The sequence below is a fragment of the Coenobita brevimanus genome, chromosome 52, assembly GCF_032717465.1.
Source record: "Coenobita brevimanus isolate Jiangsu-jjx chromosome 52, ASM3271746v2, whole genome shotgun sequence".
Classification (NCBI taxonomy): domain Eukaryota; kingdom Metazoa; phylum Arthropoda; class Malacostraca; order Decapoda; family Coenobitidae; genus Coenobita; species Coenobita brevimanus.
This window is the reverse complement of record NC_137005.1, coordinates 36,214,099-36,239,465: the sequence shown is the minus strand read 5'-3', so window position 1 is coordinate 36,239,465 and position 25,367 is coordinate 36,214,099. Positions and strand designations below refer to the sequence as shown.

At 41.2% G+C, this 25,367-nt stretch overlaps 1 pseudogene; it reads right to left on the bottom strand.

Annotated features, from left to right (window-relative positions):
• Nucleotides 1–13,763: 13,763 nt before the first annotated feature.
• On the bottom strand, nt 13,764–17,885 carry LOC145400525 (toll-like receptor Tollo pseudogene; annotated as a pseudogene).
• Between the last annotated feature and the right edge of the window lie 7,482 nt (nt 17,886–25,367).

Here is a 25,367-nt window from a genome sequence, read left to right as displayed (position 1 = left end):
TTTGGTACTCATATATACGGTGTATATATATATATATATATATATATATATATATATATATATATATATATATATATATATATATATATATTCATTTATTTGTATATATCAAAGTATGAACGTCGTCTGATGTGCATATACTGGCAGTCGTGTGTCAGCTACAAGTGTTTGTTTGTGCAAGTGATGCCCAGATTCTAGTGTAAACTTCAGAGCGACTACTTAGTATGGCGGAAAACAGTGACCAAAAAGTGCCGCCACTTATGCCAGACGACCTTCATCGCTAAGCTTTTATTAAGTAAATGTGATATACTTGACTAATGAAAAGCATGCCATTTTGTGTGTGTGTAGTGTGAGCCAGTACATGACACTATACTGCCTCTGACTGTGGTTGGCATGCACCTAACTCTAACATTCATAGTTTATTTCATGCATTGCGGTTTTCACCATGATGTATGTAGGTGTATTTTTACCACAATGCATTAATTGTAGGCTGGTGCGGCCTGAGTTGCCTAATGATCAAAATGTTTCGCACTTTTATTCCCCGAACTGCATCTCTCTGGAACTCGCTTCCCCGGAGTTGTTTCCCCCCAAACTTCAACCTACAGCTGTTCAAGTCCAACTGTTACAGATATTTTATGAATGGAGGACGCCAGTAATCTGGTGTATGGATTATTATTTTTTATTCATTTGTTCTTCCTTCCTCTGTTCTGTTATTTAAAAAAGAAGTAATAATGTTGTTTCATTTTATGGCTAATGGCCGGCCGACCAAGATTTACGTACGGTACTTTTAAGTATAAATGCAGTGTTTGTTGTGTAGGTAATGACCATGAGTTTCCATACTTTATACGCTTCATATATCATTATTTACCAGGATGTGTCTTAGATTCTAAAGGTTAAAATGTTACGTGTTTACTGTTTGCCTAATGACAGTGTTGCGTACTTATAGGGAAACACAAAAATTACGGTATGTGTTTGTGTTGCTTTCTGTTATTTGGCCAGTGACAAAGATGTTACTAATTTATATGTAATAATGTGTCTGAATAACATTTTAAAATATAAGGTATAGTACAGGTATCAATACACACCTTATTTAAAATGAGATGCAAGTAAGGAAGCTAAAGGAATTGCGATTTTTTATCTACTTGATTAATATATATAACCGTATGATCTATCTATCTATCTATCTATTGCCAGACGCCACAATCCCGTAAGGGGTGGTCACAAACAAATCGCCTGCATGTCGCCTTGTCCAATGCCACTTCACTGCCTTGCTCTCAGCACATACACCCCTCGCTCATACCTCTCCACTTCATCCCTCCATCTCATCCTCGGCCTCTGACTTCCTCTCCCCCCCTCCACCTTACTGACATACACTCTCCTTGTCAGTCTCTCACTCTCCATTATCTCCACGTTGCCAAAGCACCTCAGTGTATTTCTCCTAACGCTTCCTGTCACATCCACATCCACACCACAACGCTCCTTCACTTCTTTCATTACATAAAGTACCAGCATTTATGACAGTACCGTAATAGCATTTTCCACGTCAACTAAACAGAATTAGATTTGCAAGTAACGACCAGATTAGCAATAAATTCCATAGTCACAGAAAGACAGCGATAGTGAAGTTGTGGATTATTTTTTTATTATATACGTTTGCTGAAGATTAATAGAAGAAAATGGAAGGTAATTAAATTTTTGTTCGCAGGTGTTGTACCAATGAAAGTAAATATTAAACTTATGTCATTAATAGAACACCGAGAGGGTACTGTAGGCTGTGTGTGTGTGTGTGTGTGTGTGTGTGTGTGTGTGTGTGTGTGTGTGTGTGTGTGTGTGTGTGATCAGTTAACCACCATATCGCCGCCAGGGTACTTTATATTGTGTGTGTGTGTGTGTGTGTGTGTGTGTGTGTGTGTGTGTGTGTGTGTGTGTGTGTGTGTACATCCTACCTGTCTGCCTCATCTCTTTGACACGAGACCTCTCATTAGATAGTGTTTTTATATCATTTCCTTCTAACTACAGTGAAATTAGGGTCTAAAAGATTCCATACGGTTTAGTCCAAGAATTTTACCATAGAAGATAATGAAGAGGCTGTGATATAGGGCTCAATAATAGGAAGTTCATCATCACAGCGTTAGTTCTCACCCAGATGCTCGAGAGATGAGTGCTGGAGTGTAGAGTTATTCCGTAAAACATGCATTTCTTTCCTTCTCCTATTTACTCAGCCGATTTTGAGTATTTGATGAGTTTGCCTCCCGATACAGACACCGATATTCTGGTTTTGTCTGCCGATTTGCGTGAAGTGTGGGTGGGTGTGAGGTAGGAGGGGATTGTGGCGGTGTATGTGTGTGTGTGTGTGTGTGTGTGTGTTTTGCTTGCCGATTTACATATAGTGTGTTTGTGGGGGGGTAGGAGGGGATTGTGGCGGTGTGTGTGTGTGTGTGTGTGTGTGTGTGTGTGTGTGTTTTATATCACATCTACGCTTGTGTATAATAAGATTTCCTTTGCTTCTCATATTGCAGATTAATTCTCGAATATTGATAATTTCTTTAACTTAAAATTCATGACATATTATCACATTGCATATACTTCTTCTGGAATTTATTATTATTATTATTATTATTATTACTACTACTACTACTGCTACTACTATTATTACTACTACTACTACTGTTATTATTATTATTGTTATTATTATTATTATATGCTACCGACATGCTCTCTACTTTTTGCATAATAACACAATGACTCCACGTCCTTTCCATAGCACTTCTTCGTGACTAGCATCATATTCAAGTGTTAATCTCGTTCTGCAGCCCAGTATTCAGTATGGAGATGGGAAAGCTGTTATTATTATTATTATTATTATTATTATTATTTTTAGTAGTAGTAGTAGTAGTGTCATTGTTATTGTTGTTGTTATTATTATTATTATTATTATTATTATTTTCATGGGACCTACGAGACAAAGGCCTATATAAATTAAGACTCCGGTTATCATTATATTTATTTATATATTTATTTATTTAGCGTCTTCTTTATAATTTTTTCTGTTATAATTTTCTTGTAATAATTGGCTCAGTTATTAATCTTTATCAGAATTATCTCACCAACTTAGTATCATTATTTTTTACCTCATTTTATCATCATTATTTTCCATTACAGTCGCCATCTTTATCCTCCTCCTCCTCATTCTACAACTCCTCCTCGTCCTCATTCTACCACTCCTCCTCCTCATTGCACTTCTCTTCCTCCTCATTCTACTTTCCACTTCCTCCTCCTCCTCATTCTGCTTCTCCTCCTCCTCCTCCTTATTCTGCTCTCCTCCTCCTCCTCATTCTACTTCTCCTCCTCCTCCTTATTCTATTTTTCCTCCTCCTCCTCCTCCTCATCATCATCATCCCTCAGTATTTCTCAGCATTATCATTTATAAATTCAGTCAGCATAATTTTATGTAACTCATCCGTCCATCATTTTCCAGAAATTATCATCTATCAGTCTATCTATGTATCTACCTACCTACCTACCTATTTATCTGTCTATTTATCTATCTATCTGTCTGTTCAGTTATTACCCACCAACCAGCCTTTCATGTCTCTATGTCTGTCTGCCTCTGTCTATCAGTCCATCTGTCTATCTACCTATCTATCTGTCTATCCATCTATCTGTCTATCTATCTACTTTTATCTACCATTATCAGTAAAGGTCTCACAGAAAATCAGGGTAACAATCAGTCATATCTTTATTGACCTTAAAGTTCCATTGATTTTTATTTTATTTTTTTATTTTTATCTATATATAAAAAATGTACCCGTGGTGGAGACGCCATACCTTCTCCTTAACAGCCTACTATGGATCATGGTAGTGGAGGGCACGTAACACCTTCCCCTGTGCGATTCATTCTACACCTGACACCCCAGTAATTCTATGTTGCTGGTGCTGTCCAATATTTTTCTGGTACAGGGAGGGTGTCATAGGGTGGGATAAATCGCAAGAGAAATGGTGTTACGGTATCCAATCCACTCCTGACCTCATCTTAAGTATTATCACACTTTGGCCAAATATATCACGCAAGTTATACATCGTTGCCTGCGGAGTTACGAACATGCTTACGATCCGATTGCCTTGTTCGTAGTTAAGATGAGAGAGAAAGAGAGAGAGAGAGAGAGAGAGAGAGAGAGAGAGAGAGAGAGAGAGAGAGAGAGAGAGAGAGAGAACGGTTAGCGGTTAATTTTGTTCGTAAAGGAAGAAAAAAAGAAGCTGAGAGAGAGAGAGAGAGAGAGAGAGAGATTTTACAGGATGAAGGAGATATAAGAAATTCCTCGCTTTAAATCCCTTGTCTGTCCTGTAAAAAAAAAATCTTAGTTAAAATAGCAAAATTGATCGTATGAAATTGATCGTAAGTGAGAATTTGATCGTATGAAATTGATCGTACATGGGAAATTGATCGTAAGTGAGAATTTGATCGTATGAAATTGATATTAAGTGTGGGAAATTGATCGTAAGTATGTGGGAAATTGATCGTATGTGGGAAATTGATCGTAAGTATGAAATTGATCGTAAGTATGGAATTGATCGTATGTAGCAAATTGATCCTAAGTATGAAATTGATCGTAAGTATGTGGGAAATTGATCGTATGAAATTGATCGTATGAATTTGATCGTAAGTGGAAAATTGATCGTAAGTATGAATTTGATCGTAAGTATGAAATTGATCGTAAGTATGATCGTAGCTCCTGGGCCAAGAAACAGAGTGGTCAAGAAGTTTATTATATACAGGTATGTACAAAAGTAGGTCTGAGGGGCAGGTGAGAAGGGAGGGGGAGTGTAGATTACTGTAAAGGCCCCCCCCTAACACCTTTTCCTAAGCGATTCATTTTGCTTATTACACCTTAACGCATTTTCGTATATGGTTTTAATATTAACACGTTTTTATCAGTGACATAAAAGAGGGTGTTAATCGGGTGGAATAGGCAAAATAAATCGCGTAGGAAGAGGTGTTACGCACTTCTAGAGTCACATAGAATATCTCCCCGGGTTCAACAGCCGGTATTCTCGTTGGTTAGGAAAGTTCCCTAACGCCTTCTCTTAAGCGATTCATTTTGTTTATTACACCATACTGTCCTCTTCTGTGTTACATAAATCCTTCCAATATCGCCGTACTCTGCATAAAGCACCCTAACACCTTTTCCTAATCGAATTATTTTGCTTATTACGCCATACTGTCCTCTTGTTACATAAATCCTTCCAGTATCGCCATACTCTGCATAAATAACGTACAAAAGGATATTAACCAGCCATATAAAAATAAGTCGCTAGGGAAGAGGTGTTAGGGAGCTTCCTTACCCGACAATACAAAGCCAAGGACCCGTATTTTCGGTTAAAGAAGCTCCGCAACACCTTTTCCTGTGAAATTTATTTTATTACACCTTACCGCCCTCTTCTTCCGTCCAATATCTCCATACTCAACATAACGTACAGAAGGATATTAACCAGCCATAGCCAGAAATAAATCGCTGAGGAAGAGGTGTTAGGGGAATAGGTATAATTAGCCTGCATCCCATATTCCAGAGTGCAGGTAGCAGCCATATGCACATTCCCTCTGACTCAGTTATCACCAAAAAATAGGGACCTTTGCTTTCGACTTTACGGTTTAACGTTTATACGGCACTAAGACCCACTGTCCATACTGAATAGACGAGTAGTATGATAAGGATGTGTCTTTCTATACTTCTTTTACCCTTACTTGGCTCAGAATTTCCTTTTGCAGCTTATTTCACGTAGCTCAGTGGCGGGAAAAGGTGGTACTGCTCTCTGTCATTTTTCATAGCACTTCTTCGTGACTAGTAACATGTTCTAACGTTATTGTACTTGCGGCTGTGTATCCCTCTCATAACACTTCTTCGTGACTAGCAGCATGTTCTAGTGTTACTCTATTTGCTCCTGTATTTCCTTCTCATAGCACTTCTTCGTGACTAGTAACATGTTCTTGTGGTACCCCTATTTGCAGCCCTACATCCTTCTCATAGCACTTCTTCGTGACTAGCAACTTGTTCTAGTGTTACTTTATTCGCGTCTCTGTGTCCTTCTCATAGCACTTCTTTGTGACTATTAGTGTTACTCTATTGGCGACTCAGTAATTCTCATAGCACTTCTTCGTGACTAGCACCATATTCTAGCGCTACCCTATTTGCTGCTGTATATCCTTCGTATAGCACTTCTTCGTGACTAGTACTGTACTCTAGTCTTTATCTGCGGCCCTATATCCTTCTCGTAGCACTTCTTCGTGACTAGCAGCTTATTAACATTCAAGGTAGAGAGATGGACATTTTAGGTCGTTAGAGTCTTTTCAAAAATTATATTCAGAATTTTGGGTCCGTCCCCCAATTTTCGAATTTAAATTTAAACATACGAACCCAAGACCTATGAGATCATTTTGGTGTTATAGACGAGAATAAATCGCTAAAGAGGAGGTGTTAGGTACGATGACTACCGGGTATATGTGCTATTGTAAGGACTTCTCATTTTTAGGTCTGTATATAAGAAGGCCTTTGAGATTATTTTGGTGTTATAGACGAGAATAAATCGCTATAGAGAAGGTGTTAGGTACGATGACTACCGGGTATATATGTAATTGTAAACACTTCTCATTTTTAGGTTTATATAAGAACCCCAAGACCTATGAGGTTATTTTGGTGTTAGACAAGAATGAGTCGCTAAAGAAAAGGTGTTAGGAATTCTCGTGCTGTGTGTGCTATTGTCTATCTATCTATTGCCAGACGCCTTAATCTCGTAAGGGGTGGCCACAAACAAATCGCTTCCTTGTCGCCCTGTCCCCCGCCAGTTCATTGCCTTGCTCCCATCTCACACCCGCCACTCTCATATGCCTCCCCACACACACTAAATATTGCGATTTAGTCTGCTCCGCACTTCTTGTTCTGCGGTTTAATTATACGGACTCTTAAGATTTGTGAGAAGATTGTGGTGTTTGTCAAGAATGAGTCGCTAATGTAGTGGTGTTACGTACGATGACTGTGTGGTAGATTAATCCCAACCTTGTGACGAGGTAGACGAGTTAGAATCATAGCTTAACTACTTTTATTGATTGATTGATTGATTTTTTTTTACTCTAACGTGGCCTAAAATTACCATCTCTCCATCTAACAAGGGATTAACGCTAGAATACGATGTTAGTCACGAAGAAGTGCTATGGAAGGGATGTAGAGCCATAGCTACGTGAGACAAGCTGCAAAAGGACGAAAATCTAGGCCAAGTTAATGTGAGAGTAATGTAGTCGGGATAAATTAAGCTCCCTAACACCTTTTCCTAAGCGATTTATTGTATAGTCAGGATTAATTAAGCTCCCAAACACCTCTTCTTCAGCGATTTATTTTGCTTATTACTCCTTACGCTCCTATTCTGCGTTACATAAATCCTTCCAATATCACCCTACTCTTCGTAAATAACGTACAGAAGGATATTAACCAGCCATAGCCAAAAATAAATCGCTTAGAAAAGGGTGTTAGGGAGCTTCCTGAACCGACGAGAATATGGACATCTGGCTATTTTGTATTCTTGATCTACCATGAGCTCTTTCCGTAGAAGCTCCCTAGCACCTGTTCCTTAGCGATTTATTTTTGGATATGGAAGGTTAATATTCATTTGTACGTTATTTATGCAGAGTATGGCGATATTGGAAGGATTTATATACCACTGAGTAGGAAAGTAAGCAGTAATATAATAAATCGCGTAGAAAAAGGTGTTAGGGAATTAAGTAACGCAGAGTAGGACAGTAAGATGTAATAAAATAAATCGGATAGGAAAAGGTGCTAGGGAACTATATGTAACACAGAATAGGAAAGTAAGATGTATATAGCTAATAAAATAAATCGGACAGGAAAAGGTGTTAGGGAGTACTGTACTGTATATATAACACAGAATATGACTGTAACGTGTAATAAACAAAATAAATCGCATAGGAAAAGGTGTTAGGGAACGAGAATAAGGGCATTTGCAAGCTCACATCTAGTGCCCGTGTTCTCGTCGGTTAAGTTAGCTCCCTAACACCTCTTCAAAAGCGATTTATTTTGCTTATTACACCTTACTGTCCTCTTCTGTGTTATATAAATCCTTCCAATATCGCAATACTCTGCATAAATAACGTACAGAAGGAGATTACCCAGCCGTATCCTAAAATAAATCGCTAAGGAAGAGGTGTTACGGTGCTTCCATAATTCTCGGACATATTTAAGATCGATCTGCATAAATAACGTACAAAAGGATATCACCCGGCCGTATCCAAAAAATAAATCGCTAAGGAAAAGGTGTTAGGGGGCTTCCTTAATTCTCATAGTTAAGATCGATTCCCGTCTTAACTTTTTTACAGGATGAAGTAGACAAGGGGAAGATTTTACGCTCCTTGCCTTGATCATCCTAGAGAAAAAAAGTGATATCCTTCAGTAATTATGGTGTCGTAAAAAAGATTTATTTATTTATTTATTTATTTTACTTACTGATGAAGGTAGAATAAGAGAGAGAGAGAGAGAGAGAGAGAGAGAGAGAGAGAGAGAGAGAGAGAGAGAGAGAGAGAGAGAGGAAGGGGACAGGGGAGGAGAGAAGCAAGAAAGGAGGAATTTTGAGAGAGAGAGAGAGAGAGAGAGAGAGAGAGGGGTAACAAAATGGCGGTAGTTGTCCCGCACTTCTGTTTATCATTACGGTCGTTATTCTCCCAAGCACCTCTTCCTTACCGATTTATTTTTGGATATGGCTGGCTAATATATCTTTGTACTTTATTTATGCAGAGTATGGTGATATTGGAAGGATTTAAGTTGCACAGAAGAGGTTGGCAAGGTGTAATAAGCAAGATAAATCGCTTAGGAACAGGCGTCAGGACAGTAAGGTGTAATAAACAAAATAAACCGCTCAGGAAAAGATGATAGGGAGCTTTCTTACCCGACGCGAATACCAAAGAATGTGACCTCAGGAATAAGGGAGTGAATAGGGAGGCTGCCAGAGATCGAGCAGTGAGGACAGCCGCCATTAGGTGACGTTGGAGCCTGTATAAACGATTTAAGTTTGCACAAATAGCACAGAAGAAAGTATCAAGTCATCATTGGGTAAGGAGGCTCCCTAACACCTTTTCCTTGGCGCTTTATTTTGCAAACTACCCATTAACATTTTTTTTTAATGTCTTCGTACCTTTTCCTCAGCGATTTATTTCCAAACTACCCATTAACATCTTTTTTGCTTCTTATATATTCTACTGTCGACACACAAGAAGATACGGTAGTAACGAAGCAGAATAAAAAATAAATCAGTAAGGAATAAGTGTCAAGGAGCTTCTTAACCACACGAGGATACCGCCCAAGGTGTTACACGAAGGAATAAACCACCTAATAAAAGGATTTCAGAAATATCACGAGGCCTTATTTAAATCCATAAGGGCTCGTATTCTGGTCGGGTAAGGAAGCTCCCTAACACCTCTTCCTTAGCGATTTATTCTTATTTATCTTTATTTATGCAGAGGATGGCGATATTAGAAAGATTTAAGTAGCACTGAAGAGGACGGCAAGGTGTAATAAGCAAAATAAATCACTTGGGAAAAGGTATTAGGACAGGAAGGTGTAATAAGTAAAATAAATCACTTAGGGGGAGGTGTCAAGGAGTATAATTAACCGAAGAGAATACGAGCCATAGTGTGTGACCTCAGGGATAAGGGACTGAGTAGGGAGGCTGCCAGAGATCGAGCAGCGACTTAAGGGAAACAGATGAGAATATTTGCCATGGCGTGTGATCTCAGGGATAAGGAAGTGAACAGGGAGGCTGCCAGAGATCGAGCAGCGACTTACGGGAAATATAATAGACGAGTATACGAAACAGAATGTGACCTCAGGGATAAGGGGCTGAATAGGGAGGCTGCCAGAGATCGAGCAGCGACTTAAGAAAAAATTATAAACGAGTACCGTATACAAGACAAAGGAAGGAAAGCAAACAGCAACAGACCTTATGGTCCTTTCGAGGCTATTATGGTCCTTTCGAGGGATAAGGGGCTGAATAGGAAGGCTGCCAGAGATCGAGCAGCGACTTAAGAAAATATTTATAAACGAGTATACATGACAGAGTATGACCTCAGGGATAAGGGGCTGAATAGGGAGGCTGCCAGAGATCGAGCAGCAACTAAAGGAAAATATAATACATGACTATAATACAGAAAAATATAATACAGGATTTAAATACAGTGTAATGCCATAGTAAAATCAATAAAACTACAGATATTAAGTAAAAATACACGGAGACTCCCTAACACCTTTTCCTTAGCGATTTATTTTTTGGATATAGGTGGTTAAATAATACCGTACGTTATCGATGCAGTGTATGGCGATATTGGAATGATTTACGTAACACAGACAAGGACAGTAAGGTGTAATGGACAAAATAAGTCGCTTAGGAAAAGGTGTTAGGAAGAATATGGACTCAAATATATCGAGTTATTTTTTGGACATGAGTGTGCGTTAACCCCTTCACCTCGATTATCTTTCTCTTCTGTCTATCTATCTATCTATCTATATATCTATTGCCAGACGCCATAATCCCGTAAGGGGTGGCCACAAAGATTCTCTCTCTCTCTCTCAGCTACGAAGCCTCCAAGAGAAAATTTTGAAGTTAGCAAGACATTCCTCCATCTCATCCTTAGTCTGCCCCTCACACCTCTTCCTTAGCGATTTATTTTTGGGTATGGCTGGTTAATATCCTTTTGTGCGCAGTTTATGCAGAGTATGGCGATATTGGAAGGATTTATGTAACGCAGAAGAGGACAGTAAGGTGTGGTAAACAAAATAAATCGCTTAGGAAGAGGTGTTGGGGAGCATCAACCGACAACAGTACGGGCTATACTCTTCAAGTTAATCTCTCATTCTTCATTCTTGCTACCCCCAGAGGCATTAGTTCAGCTTAGGAGAGAGAGAGAGAGAGAGACGAAGGAAAAGGGGAATTTTGAGAGAGAGAGAGAGAGAGAGAGAGAGAGAGAGAGAGAGAGAGAGAGAGGATTACACCCTCCCTTAATTCCTTCTTACAAGAGATTTAACATACTGAATAAGACAGTATAGATAGCCAGAAGAACACTGAAAATACACGGACTGAAGGGGTTAGGTGTGTTTAGCCTGCATGCCACGTTGCAGAGCGCGGTTTGCAACGAGGGACAGAAGCCACTTACACAAACATCTTTGCAGAACTCTTGGGTGACCCTTAAACTTTCCCCTCTCTGACTTAAGAAGAGGATAGTGAGTGGAAAATATCTTAAGAATTAAACACAGATAAACATAAATATTTTAATACATTGAGTCAGCTGAGCATATGTGTGAGAATAGGTAGTACACACACACACACACACACACACACACACACACACACACACACACACACCTCAGACCTGTGTATGGATTGGAGACATAGTAAGCAGAGTGGGCCTTAGTACACTTTTTTTTTCTCTCTTCAGTATAAGGGAGCTCCAAACACCTTTTCCTAAGCGATTTGTTTTAGGCTAATATACCTTGATATCGTCTTGTATGTTGCTGTTTAATAATAATAATAATAATAATAATAATAATAATAATACCGGTAATAATAATAATAATAATAATAATAATAATGATAATAATAATAATAATAATAATAAAATGAAAAAATACAGTGGATGTTTGGGAGTTTGGACAAAATAAATCGCTAAAGAAAAGGCGCTAAATAATCTCCCAGTAGCCAGCGAGAATGAAATCCTTATTCTAGCTAGCACAGGACGCTACTTTACCCCCTCATCTTAGCGATTTATTTCTGTATAATTTACCGGGTGTGAATTTTCATCGACACTATTAATAACAGGAAGATACTGAAGTGCAGAATAAATCGCTAAGGCACAGGTGTTTAGTAAGCTCCCAGGCCACCTCAGGTACCACCTTATCGACACTGCCTCAATAAAAAACAAAAATATTCTGAGATGTTATAATAGGCAGAATAAATCGCTAAGGGACAGGTGTTAGGGAGCTCCCAGGCCACGGAGAAGTCCATTATTTATTTTTATTAACAAATCCAAGGCCGTTTTTAGCAAGGCACAAGAGGACACCAAATATTTGACTAGATTTACTTTCTTTATTTTTTCTTTAATATTTTCTTGATATTTTCTTTCAAGGATGTATGGTGTTCCTCGAGGGGGTGGGGGGCGGCGGAGAGTAGGCACCATTTTTTCTTCCTTTATTATTTATCATTATTATTATTATGATTATTTCCATTATCATTTCCACCTTTATTTCCATCTCTTTATCATTATTATCATTTCCCTTATCATCTTCATTATTTCCATTATCATTTCCGTCTTTATTTTCATCTTTATCATTATTATCATTCCCCTCATCTTCATTATTATTATTTCCATTATCATTTCCACCATTATTTTCATTTCTGTTATCACACCCCTTATCACTTCCACCTTCATTTTCTTCATTACCATTATCGTCATGGTTAATATTACTATCCTTGCCATCCTCCTCCTCCTCATCATCATCACAACAGTGGCATCATCTTTTTCGCCATCCTCATCATCACTATTATCATTACCATCTCTGCCATCATCATCATCACTATACCATCATTTTTTACTATCATCATCATCATCAATGTTGTCATCATTATCATCATCATTTTTCAACACCACTGTCATCATCATCATCATAACCAATACTACCTTCATCTTCATCATCATCACTATCATAACCAACACTACCTTCATCACCATCACTATCATAACCAACATACCTTCATCATCATTTTCATCATAACCAACATACCTTCATCATCATCATCATCATCATAACCAACATACTTTCATTGTCATCATCATCACAAATCATCATCAATTGAACTTATACTAACACACTACTTCATTTTCATCATATTTTTAAAACATCACCATCATCATCATCATCATCATCATCATCACACTCATGAACATCAGTATACTAATTAATATGCAAATTACTCTGCCTAATTGACTCTATACACACAATTCTAGGTCATTTAGCCACATAAACTGCTTTGTTCATAAGAGCCAAAGTAAACACTGGATTAACATTTGAGATAAAAGATAAGATATTGTACGGTAGGTGAAGCTGTTGATGAGATTGGTACCGGTATTAGTTTTATAAGGGGTGATTGAGAAGTCTTGATATTGCTCTGATATTGCTCACTCCATCCTCAGGTCGAGCATGATGATGGTGTTGGTGGTGGTGATGATGTTGATGATGGTGATTGTGGTGGTAATTATGATGATGATGATGATAATGGTTACATACATATTTCTTTTACTGTACTGATGATAAATATTTCCCACTGGGAATGATAAACTAGACACATTTTTCTTTTTCTGGGGTGAGGAAGATTATATATATAGCTGACATCAGACTTTTTTCAAGTTCTGTTGGCTTAAATAATTTTGCTTTCGTTTTTCTCTTGTTTATGTATTTTTGCTTTTACTCTCTCTCCTTGATTTTACGACTCTGTGCTTGCCCTTTCCACTTCTTGCTTTCTTTTTCATTCCCTTGCTTTCTCGTTTCATTCCCTTGCTTTCTTGTTGCATTTCCTGCTTTCTCTTTCGTGTCTTGCTTTCTCCTTCCATTCCTTGCCTACTAGCCACCACCCTACATTGGTTCTGTTAATTCTTCAGGCACATCACAGACACAAGGACCTCTCACAGTTCCTTAAAGACACACTTCACTTCCTTAGATAAAATAAGATGCACTGACTTCAGGTTGCTCTGTTGCATGATGAGGGGGCGCCGGGAAGGAGTGTCTCTGTTGCTGTTGTTGAATATTGCAATGGCGATCATGTGCAAGGTGAAGTCTCTCTGGATGTCTGTCTGGTAGGTGGTGGTGATGTCTGAGGTGGTGATGTAGGTGGGTGATGGCTGGTAGGTGGGTGGTGTTAGGTGGGGGAGGTGGTAAGGCAGGGGTGGTTTCGTCTATGGAAGCATAAATGTGGGATCCAGCGGCCCCCCTTGTGGCAGCGTAGTCAATGGAGGTGTACGAGTGGGTTAGGGAGGACTGTGTGGTTTCGACGCTTACGAACGTCTTGTCGTGGTCTCCTTCCGTGCTTAGTGACGCCTGGTGATTGTGGTGGTGATGGCAGTGCTGTGGTGTCTTTAGAGCGTCTGTGAGCACCAAGCCAGGCACCATTTTTACTCCCCCTGGTGGGCTGCGTCGTAAATTGGGCGTCAGACTTGGCACGCTGTTCCTCATGACGTAGTTGGTCTCGGTGATGAAGCACGGCGAGGAGGAGGTGGTGGCGTCTCCGGCCGGGGGCATGGCCGCGTGGAGTCTGGCCCAGAAGGTCTTGTCCTCGTACCTGAGCGACGTGGCCCCCTTCAGGACCCCCGCAAGGTCGCTATCCAGGTCCCCTTCTGTTTCCCCAGCACCACCGCAGGCCACCACAACCACCCTGCCTTTCATATTCTTCAAGGCCTCGAGATGGGCAGCTTTAAAGGAGAACTTGCACCACTCGTGATCCAAGAAATTCCTGGTTAACACAAGCACAGCCCTCTTGCTGGCCTGTACTGCCTGTAGGATGAAGTCACCAAGATAAGCTCCACTTGGTTGGTGATCCCGGCCTAAGAGACATAATCGGTACCCAGCCTCACCATTCTCAAGCTCCGGGGCCAACACCTCTGTCACAAAGGCGGAATCCAGCTCACTATAACTCACAAAGGCATCGTAGAGCAGGCCTTCTTCGTCTTGTGTTCCAGTAGTTTGGGGTGGAAAGCATTTTTTGAGACCGCATTTCTTAGCGGTTCCGGCTTGTAGTCTGATTCTTACCACGGCCAACACCACCCCAGACACCAACACGACGAAGAAAATGCCCAGGGTTATAAGCACAGGTTGTAGGAAGTCGTTCTCGAGTTTTTCCTGTACGATACTTGTGGCCACGAAGTTCTCACAGGAGTAGGAGCTCTCGAGGACGAAGGGGCCTGTTTCCCCTGTTACGTTTGACACACAGGCGATGGCCTTAGCGTCCTTCACCACCTCTGTCTCTCTGATTAGCCAGTTCTTGAAGTCCACCATGTACTGACAGCGACAGGACCAGGGGTTGGATGTCAGGGCAACGTCGTGGAGCTGTTTATTGACCTTCAGGAGCCATACAGGGAAGTCCACAAGGGCATTGCCATCCAGACGAAGGACCTGGAGCATATGTAGGTTGGCAAATGTGGCGTTGTTGATGCTTCTGAGTCTGTTGTTTTGGAGATACAGCTCCCGTAAATGCTCCAGCTGCTCAAACTCATACCCCATCAGCTGTGTCAGTCGGTTATCGTTCAGGTGGAGCGTTTTCAAAGATGACAGGCCATGGAAAGTCCGATTCTGTATCTTCTCGACTCTGGAACTGTTGAGGTAGAGTGACATCATGTTCTTACGACCGATGAGTCTGTGGGCGTCTAGAACAGGGATTTCATTGTCATCCATAAAGACGACTGTGGCATCCATGGGAACGTCTTCAGGAAGGTGGCTGTGACCCCTAGCAGAGCAGTCCACGATGTTGGTAGCCCAGGTCTCGTCATGATAGCAGGAGCAGCCTTGGGGACAGTTCATCTGGCAGTCACAGGCGATAAAGTCACAGCACTGACACAGGGCGAAGCAATGGGAGGTGTAGGGACAGAGGAATTGCGAGGGTTGGGTCTCCAGGAATGCCACTCGGTTGTCCCTCGCCCTGGGGTACGGTAGGGTGCAGGTCACTTTGTCCAGGTCCATCACTCGAGGGTGCTGTCTGAGGCCGCTGATCTGGTGGACCCGATGCATCCACTCCATGTTGCAGTCACAGAAGATTGGATTCCCCCCTATGTAGAATTCTGGGAGCCCTCTGTCCTCTGGTACTGGTGGCAGGCTTATGGAATTCAGGTCTAGTTTGCTCAGGAGGTTGTCATAGAGGTCGACCATCGAGAGGTTTCTTTTGCCCGAGAAGGTGCCCGGAGTGATGCTGGTGATCCTGTTGCTGTTCACGAAGAGGAGTTCAACGCTGTGGGGGACTGAGGAGGAAGTTAAAGCCTCGAGTTTGTTATGGGAGGCGTCTAGGGTCCTTAGTTCTAGCTTGGATTCTAGGCTGAAGTAGTTACCTAGATCACTGATACTGTTGTTGTGTAGGTCTAGGTACTGGAGCTGAGCCGGGATTAGGGCATAGTCGAACCACGTTATCCTGTTATCTGATACGTTGAGCCAGACTAGATTAGGGAGAGAGGCGAATAATCCGTTCACGTCACTCATCTTGTTGCCGTCTATGCGTAGGAGCCGAAGCGCCGTGTTGGTGTCGAATACTCCATGTGGCACTGACCCCAACTCGTTCCTCGACAGATCTAGCACTTCCAAGTCCCCCAGGCCAGCGAGACAGGACTTGCAGAGGCCACGAAGCAGGTTGTTGGAGAGATCGAGATGACGTAGAGCCGTGAGACTGGTGAGATCAGACTGAGAGATGCCTGAGAGATGGTTGTGGCTCAGGCGTAGTGTTCTTAGAGATGTGGCTTCCCTCACGGCTTCGGGAATCTCCTGTAGAAGGTTGTGTTCAAGCCGTAGGTCCCGTAGACTCGTGCAGTTGTCAAAAGCCTCTGAAGAAACACGTGTTATGTTATTGTGAGACACTGACAGAGAGGCAAGCACGTGCAGGCCGGCTAGACTTCGTGCCTCAATGACTTGTAGGTGGTTGTAGCTTAAATCCAGCCGGTGTAGATTGGCTAAGGCTGAAAATGTCATGTCACTCACCACCCTCAGCTGGTTACGGCTTAAATCTAGCACTTGCAGCGCTGACAGGTCGTGAAACATCTCTAGCGTGACTTGGGTGAGGCGATTGTGACTTAGATTTAGCACCACCAGTCTTAGCAAGCCTCTGAATGTTTCGTTCGAGACCCATTGCGAGGTGAGGAGGTTGAAGGAGAGATCGAGGACGGTGAGGCGGGTGAGAGACGTGAAGAGACCAGGAGCGAGGACGGTGAGGGTGTTGTTGTGAAGGTAGAGCTCCGTCAGGCTGAGTGTCTCGTTGAAGACCTCTGGCGGTAAGGCTGCTAGGCGATTGCTAGACATGTTTAGGATGTTTAGGGATGCGAGACCGAGGAAGGCGCCGTCAGCCAGCATGGAGAGGTCGTTGTACTGTAGGTGCAGCTCTCGTAAGGACTCGAGACCCGCCAGACCAGCCTCGGGAAGCAGAACCAAGTCATTGCCTGATAAATCCAAGGTGACCAGGTGAGCGCCGCAGCTGCCCGACACGCCGACCTCCGACACATCCTGAAGGCGGTTCCAGGTCAGATTTAAGTGCCTTAGAGCCGGTAGCGGGCAGAAAAGTCTCTCGGGGAGGTTCCAGACGTTGTTTTGGCCTAGATCAAGGTATTCCAGGTGAGGCATGCCCACTAAGCTGTCCGGGGTTAATTCTAAGGCCATGGCGCTCCAGTCACTGTTGTGCGTTCGAACTGTTAGCCTTTTCATATCATCCAGGCCCAGAAATGCGCCTGGTGGGAGTTCATTCAGCTTGCAGAACTCTATAGCGATGGTGTCAAGGTTATAGAGCCGCTGGAACATACGGGGCTGGAGGGAGGACTGAAAAAACAACACATCACTGCACTGGACCCGCAGTTCGATTATGTGTTCGCTCTGAGATATGGAGAAGTTACGGGTGTCAAAGTCACTCCCGATGGTCCTCAAATCACAGGATAATATCACGTGGGCGCCCCGGAATTTCGCCTCGGAATTTCTAGGCTTCCATTCACAGTTTTCAGGGGCCGTGAACGCGACATCCGCCACACCAGCACCACAACACCACACCGCCACCACACAACTCCACAACACAACACGTATTGCTCGTAACACCCTCATTTTATCCTTATTTTTGGGTTTTGTTTCGTCTGGCCTCTTCAAAAAGTGAGATTGTGCTTTAGAAAGTTATGAGGTTATTTTTCACACTTCGGCCATCTTTAGCGGATCACTTTTTAGTTACGGCGACCTCTGCTGAAATCGCTCATTATCGGGTTAAATTCCTCCTTGTGGGACGGGCTGGCCTTTGCTGGGCACTTGGCGTTAGTATATTTGTCCTTTGGAAAGTTTTAAGTTACTTCTTACACCTTTGTCATGTTTAGCAAAGCACCAAGTTCGGGCGACCGCCGGAGCGGAGTAGTACACCCTCCCTCAACCAGCGCCAGATGCATACTACCCTCCCAGGCCGCTCCTAGCCACCCCTACTTGTAAACTTCCCAGGGGCGCGAGCGGACAGACTGCCACCGCTCGCGATAATTTCTAACTTTTTCTCGCGAGTTTACTGGTGAGATGGAACTGGCGGACGTGTCACCAGCCTGTCTGTTTGTAGTTCCTCCCTGGGGTAATAAACAGCTCAGAAACCCAATTAATTTTCAAGAAATACGGAAAATTGGGCGGTTTATTTATCTTCTTGTAACTTCACGGAGCGACGGAGGGAGATTACCACCCCTCGCGAGACACGTAACTTTTGCAGGCGAGTTTACTGGCCAGATGAAACTTGCCGATCTGTTACTTCCGCTCCAGTGTGCGCTCCTTCCATGTTTCTCTTCTTTAGTACAGTGAACAACTCGAAACTTTAATTACTATGCCTAAAATACGGAATCTCCTCTACTCGGAACTTTGCAGGAGTAAGGGGAGGGGGTGCCAGTGCTCAGTGGGTACCGAAACTTTTGCAGACTAGTTTACAGGCTTGATGAAACATACGGATCTGTCAGTCTTCCCTACTTTCATCCCATATTTGTTTCCATTCCCTAGTATAATGAATAACTCCATACTATAATTATTAATCGTGAAATATGGAAAAGATTGTGAGGCTCTAGTTCACAGGCTTGACCACCAGGGCGGCGCCACATGTCAAGAGGACGAAGGGTCAAGGGGGAGGAGCTTGTCATGAGGAGGGTATGGCTGCTTGGAGGCGTCGTAGCTCCAATTTTTTAGCGATTGATTTTGTGTATTGCACCTTATTGGCCTCATGAATGTTATTAATGTAAGCTGTGTCCATATTGAAACGATAGAAACTCCATAGAATAGAATCTTTAGGTGTAATACGCAAACTAAATCGCCAAGGAAAAGGCATTAAGACCTCCGAAACAAAATAGGAATAGTGACTTGTGAAAGAAATTGGTGATAACGTTAAAATTATCACCAAATGCTAAGTTTAAGTAACAGATTCCTTAAGGAGGCATAGACATTGAAAATAAGAAAAATTATAGATAGTATTACGAGACCTAGCTATGCGGTTCATCCCTTTGATTTTGGTTTATCCATTTCAGGCTGATATTAACTGGTAATTCTTAATCTCAGCTCAATTAACAGTCGTTCATGCAATATTCAAGGCTTAGAATGAACACCTATCAACCACACGAGTCTGCCTGTGCATTTTATAACGAGAGAAGATATTGGGAAGGATTGGGAGGGCGGGGCTAGTGGGTAGGAATATTTGGGTGCTGGGAGGGGTATTGCCATTTGAAAACATATCAGTATTTCCCCTCCTAGCGATATATAGGGAGGGTTAGGGTAATATCTTGGGTGATACGAGAAATACCATGCATTTGCCGTGTTTTTGGTCGTATGGCAAGGTTGTGTCTGTAGTTTAAGAGGGAAATTAAGGAGGAGAAATGGAGAATGTTGTTATGGCAAGAGGGTGATGTCTGTGTGTTTAGAGGCGGGTCAGACATGCCTTTTTCCCTCCTCCCTACTTCCCTTCCCTCTTCTTCCTCCTTACTTCCCTCCTTCCCTCCCCCCCCTCCTCCCTACATCCTCCTCCTCTTCTTCTCAGTTCCTCGCTGACGGGGAAGAGGGATGGTAGGGTAGCGACGGATGGAAAGAAAGGACATGTATCCTAGATGATATGGGAGCCTCCTAACATCTCTTCCCAAGCGATTTATTTTTGCATATTACACCTTAACATTTTCTTGGATATTTGTATCGCTTTAATATTGACATGGCGAGGGACAGGGCGACATGGAGGCGATTTGTTTGTGGCCACCCCTTACGGGATTAAGGCGCCTGGGAATAGATAAATAGATTTTTGTAATTGACAGATGTGAGGATTTTTGAGGTGTAATGCACGGAATAAATCGCTAAGGACGAGGTGTTACGAATATAGTGGGAGGAATATTATGTGGATATGGTGGAAGGAATATTATGTGGATATGGTGGAAGGAATATTATGTGGATATGGTGGGAGGAAATGTGGATATGGTGAGAGGAATATTATGTTATTATTTACAGGGTTATTTAGAACTACAGTAGATCCCAGAAAAAAAAAATCAGTATTCTCTCTCTCTCTCTCTCTCTCGTGGTTTTCAGGTAGGAATGAGTCTCCTTGGTTACTAGTCAAATTTACACTCTCTTGACTACACCTGGCCATCAACTTAGCAGAAAAAAGTGACGAATATTTGGCAGATTGAAAGTGAACAGACTACACGCCATCCTACTTAAACCGTGAGAAGTAGTAGAAAAATATATTGATAATGTATTTTGTAAGTTATTATAGAAGTTATAGGGAGGAATCAGTATATGGTTTTCTATAAGGTTTTCGGTATATGGTTTCAATGTATGGTTTCCAATTTGTGGTTTCAGTGTATAGTTTCAATATATGATTTTCAATATAAATTTTTTTCAGTAGAACATACACTAGATTAGGCTACTGGTGTAAGGGGTGAAGGTGTATTGTCTTTAATTATTTTTCTATATGTGGCTCAGTTGAAGATGTTACGTATCTTCTTATTAACCCTTCTTATTAACCCTTCTTATTAACCCTCTTCACTGTGGTATGTAGCTGCAAGAGGCGTATCACCTGTCAGAGCCAATATCATCCTGTTTGGGGGTCTTCTTATTAACCCTGCTTATTAACCCTTCTTATTAACCCTGCTTCTTATTAACCCTTCTTATTAACCCTGCTTCTTATTAACCCTTCTTATTAACCCTGCTTCTTATTAACCCTGCTTCTTATTAACCCTTCTTATTAACCCTGCTTCTTATTAACCCTTCTTATTAACCCTTCTTATTAACCCTGCTTCTTATTAACCCTTCTTATTAACCCTGCTTCTTATTAACCCTTCTTATTAACCCTGCTTCTTATTAACCCTGCTTATTAACCCTGCTTCTTATTAACCCTGCTTCTTATTAACCCTGCTTATTAACCCTGCTTCTTATTAACCCTTCTTATTAACCCTGCTTCATATTAACCCTGCTTCTTATTAACCCTTCTTATTAACCCTTTTTATTAACCCTGCTTGTTAACCCTTCTTATTAACCCTTCTTCTTCTTAACCCTTCTTCTTATTAACCCTTCTTATTAACCCTGCTTCTTATTAACCCATCTTATTAACCCTGCTTCTTCTTAACCCTTCTTCTTATTAACCCTTCTTATTAACCCTGCTTCTTATTAACCCATCTTATTAACCCTGTTTCTTATTAACCCTTCTTATTAACCCAGCTTCTTATTAACCCTTCTTATTAACCCAGCTTCTTATTAATCGTTCTTATTAACCCTCTTCACTGTGGTATGTAGCTGCAAGAGGCGTCGTGGTCTTGTGTGCTGTGACAAAGTGATGAATTATTTACCAAGTTTTAGCCAGAAAGTGGGAAGATCTTACTCATGGTAATTTTTTTCAGCCTCAAAAAAAGAGTGAGAAACTGACGAGGAGAGTGTATGTGAGTGAGGTGGAGAGGGAGAGTGGGAGGGGAAGGCCAAGGATGAGATGGAGGGATGGAGTGGAGAGGTATATGAGAGAGGAGTGTGAATTGGGAGCAGGGCAGTGAAATGGCGGAGGACAGGGTGCCGTGGAGGCGATTTGTTTGTGGCCACCCCGTATAAGGGATTAAGGCGTCTGGGAATAGGTAGATAGAAAAAAAAATCACCGAGCAGTATTTTATCGATATTACCCCCATGAGAAGGCAAAATTACTCCTTTAGGGGTTGGTTCTTACTTTCTTTACATTATTTCAATTTCTCTAAAGTTACACCAAGTTTTTGAGATTGATTTAGCTTTTTATTAATGCAAGGAAGAAGGAACCAAAGGCCTGGAGCCCTCAAGATTGTTCCCTCCAAAATAATAATAATAATAATAATAATAATAATAACAGGAAGTCAAATGCAAGATCGGTGTTCCAAACTTGCGATGGTTGCCGTCTCCCTAAATGTACTTTATTTTAGGTAGTCATCGGTGCTGTGTTTTTAAGTCCCTTGTGCTTCAGATAATAGGAGAAGGGGGAACCGTGTAAATTCATGATACTGCTACTACTACTACTAGTAGTAGTAGTAATAATAATAATAATAATAATAATAATAATAGTAACAGTAATAGTAGTAGTATGATAATAATTCATTTTCATTTATCATCCCATCCTACATTGCCCCATGCGGAACGTAGGAGCCCGGGGCTTGGCAAGTTGGTCCTGACATGTAAGGTGAGAGTGACCAGCCTCACTCATCCCTGAGTGGCATTACGTGAGCAATCAACCCCAACCACCCCTTGGATATAAACCTTCACCGGCTCAATCCGATTGGAGCGCCGTAATTACCCACGAAACCACTAGGCGCCAAAATTTGGTTATATGGTTACCACCCAGCGTAGTAAATGGTTTCCTGGTGTACAGGAAACCATTTGGCTCTCGGTACTCGCAAAAACGGCTGTTAGTACGGCATTCAGTATGCGATACCAGGAATATACCTTTTTGCGACAGCAGTATGCGATTTTTGCGGTAACCTATATACGATATTTGCTATAATCAATATGCGATTTTTGCGATAACCAATATGCGATTTTTACGATAGCAAATATACGATTTTTGCGATAACCAATGTGCGAGTTTTGCGATAACCAATATACGATTTTTGCGATAACCAATATGCGATTTTTGCGATAACCAATATACGATTTTTGCGATAACCAATGTGCGACTTTTTGCGATAACCAATATACGATTTTTGCGATAACCAATGTGCGACTTTTTGCGATAACCAACATGCGATTTTTGCGATAACAGTATGCGATTTTTGCGATAACCAATATACGATTTTTGCGATAACCGCTATTCGATACCAAGAATATACCTTTCTTTGATAACCGATATGCGATTTTTGCGATAACTGATCTACGATTTTTGCGATAACCAGTATACGATTTTTGCGATAACCGATATGCGATACCAAGAATATACTCCTTTCACTCTAACTTGGCCTAAAATTGCCATCTCTCCGCCTTGAATGCCGGGTTGTAACAGTGGATTAGCGCCAGAGTACGATGCTAGTCACGAAGAAGTGCCGTGGAAAGGATGTAGAGCCGTAGTATTGTCTGTTTCTGCCACTGAGCTACGTGAAATAAGCTGCAAAAGGACGAAAATCTTGGCCAAGTTAGAGTGAAATGAGTATAGTCTAAATATCTTGAAATCCCGCCTCATCTCCCTAACACCTCTTCCTTGGCGATTCATGTTTGGATATGGCTGGTTAATATCCTTTCGTACGTTACTTAGGCGGAATATAGTGATGTTTGAAGGATTTAGTTAACAGAGTAGGACAGTGGCGTGTAATAGGCAAAATAAATCGCCTAGGAAAATATGTTAGGGAGCTTCCTTAACCGACGAGAAGACAGGCGGTGAGTTGAGTGAGACAGCGAGAGCTTGTGTGTGCAAGAGAGAGAGAGAGAGAGAGAGAGAGAAAGAGAATTTGTGGGTTTATATATTGTGTGTGTGTCTATAACACACACACACACACACACACACACATATATATATATATATATATATATATATATATATATATATATATATATATATATATATATATATATAAACCCACAAATTCTCTCTCTCTCTCTCTGTCTCTCTCTCTCTCTCTCTCTCTCTGGCGCCTTGGTTTCTCACTTGGGTGTGTCTTTGTCGCGTCTCCGTCTTCCTTACTAACATCAGGAGGATAAAAAATTGTATTTGCATATAGAGGGGATGTACACACACACACACACACACACACACACACACACACACACACACACACACACACACACACACACACACAGATAGATAGATAGATAGGTGGATGGATGAATAGAGAGAGACAGACAGACAGACGCATGGAAAGACCAAGAAACCACATATATGTAATTTCTTTCGCTCGTAAAACCATGAACACAGTAAAATTTTGGTATATGTGGTCAGTCTCTCATCAAAAAATCAAAATTCAGAAAAAGAAATGAATTAAATCTTTCCCACTAAACCTTTTCCCTCTTAAAACCTCTGGTGATGTTTATGTGTTTACCTGGTGGCGTGCACAGGTGTGACGCGCACCTGTGTGGCTAATTAAGGGAGGGTAATTGACACCTGTACTACGATGATGTTACTGCTGTTATTATTATTATTATTATTATTATTATTATTATCATCATCATTATCATCATTATTATTATTATTATCATTATTATTATTATTATTGTTATTATTGTTATTATTATTATTATTTCCCTTGGGTGGAAAAGGAGGTCCGGATGATGATTATGATAATGAATTATTATTATTATTATTATTATTATTATTATTATTATTATTTCTTCTACTACTACTACTACTACTACTACTAACAGAGTCAAAGTCAAGTTCCGTCCATCCATCCATCCATACATACATACATACAGTACATACATACATACATACATACATACATACCGTACATACACTGCGTTTAAAAGACTGGAGGCCGTAGGCAGAGGGAAATAGACAGAGGAAGACAATTTAAAATCTTCCTCTACGGGTAATTAATCAGGGGAAGCCAAGATAAAGACTTGCCCCGTAACACTTCTTCCTTAGCGATTTATTTTTGGATATCACTGGTTAATATATCTTTGTACGTAATTTATGCAGAGTTTGGCGATAATAGAAGGATTTATGCAACACAGAAGAGGAGAGTAAGGTGTAATAAGCAAAATAAATCACTTAGGAAAAGGTGTTAGGGAGCTTCCACAACCGACGAGAATACGGAGTGAAAACTTGTCTTCTCGTCGGTTAAGGAAGCTCCCTAACACCTTTTCCTAAGCGATTTATTTTGCATATTACACCTTACTGTCAATCTCTGTACGGCACAAATCCTTCCAGCATCGCCATACTCTTTTTTTTTTTTTTTTTTTGTGAGGAAGAAGGAACCAAAGGCAACGAGCCTGCAAAACTATTCCTTCCAAGAGAGAGAAAAAAAAAAAATAAGAGAGAGCCAAATTCAAGATCCGATCATTTCCAGATGCCTGGATACACTGCGTTTGAAAAACTGGAGATCATAGGAAGTAGGAAATACAGACAGTGGGAGACAGTTCCAGAGTTGACCTGTTGCATAA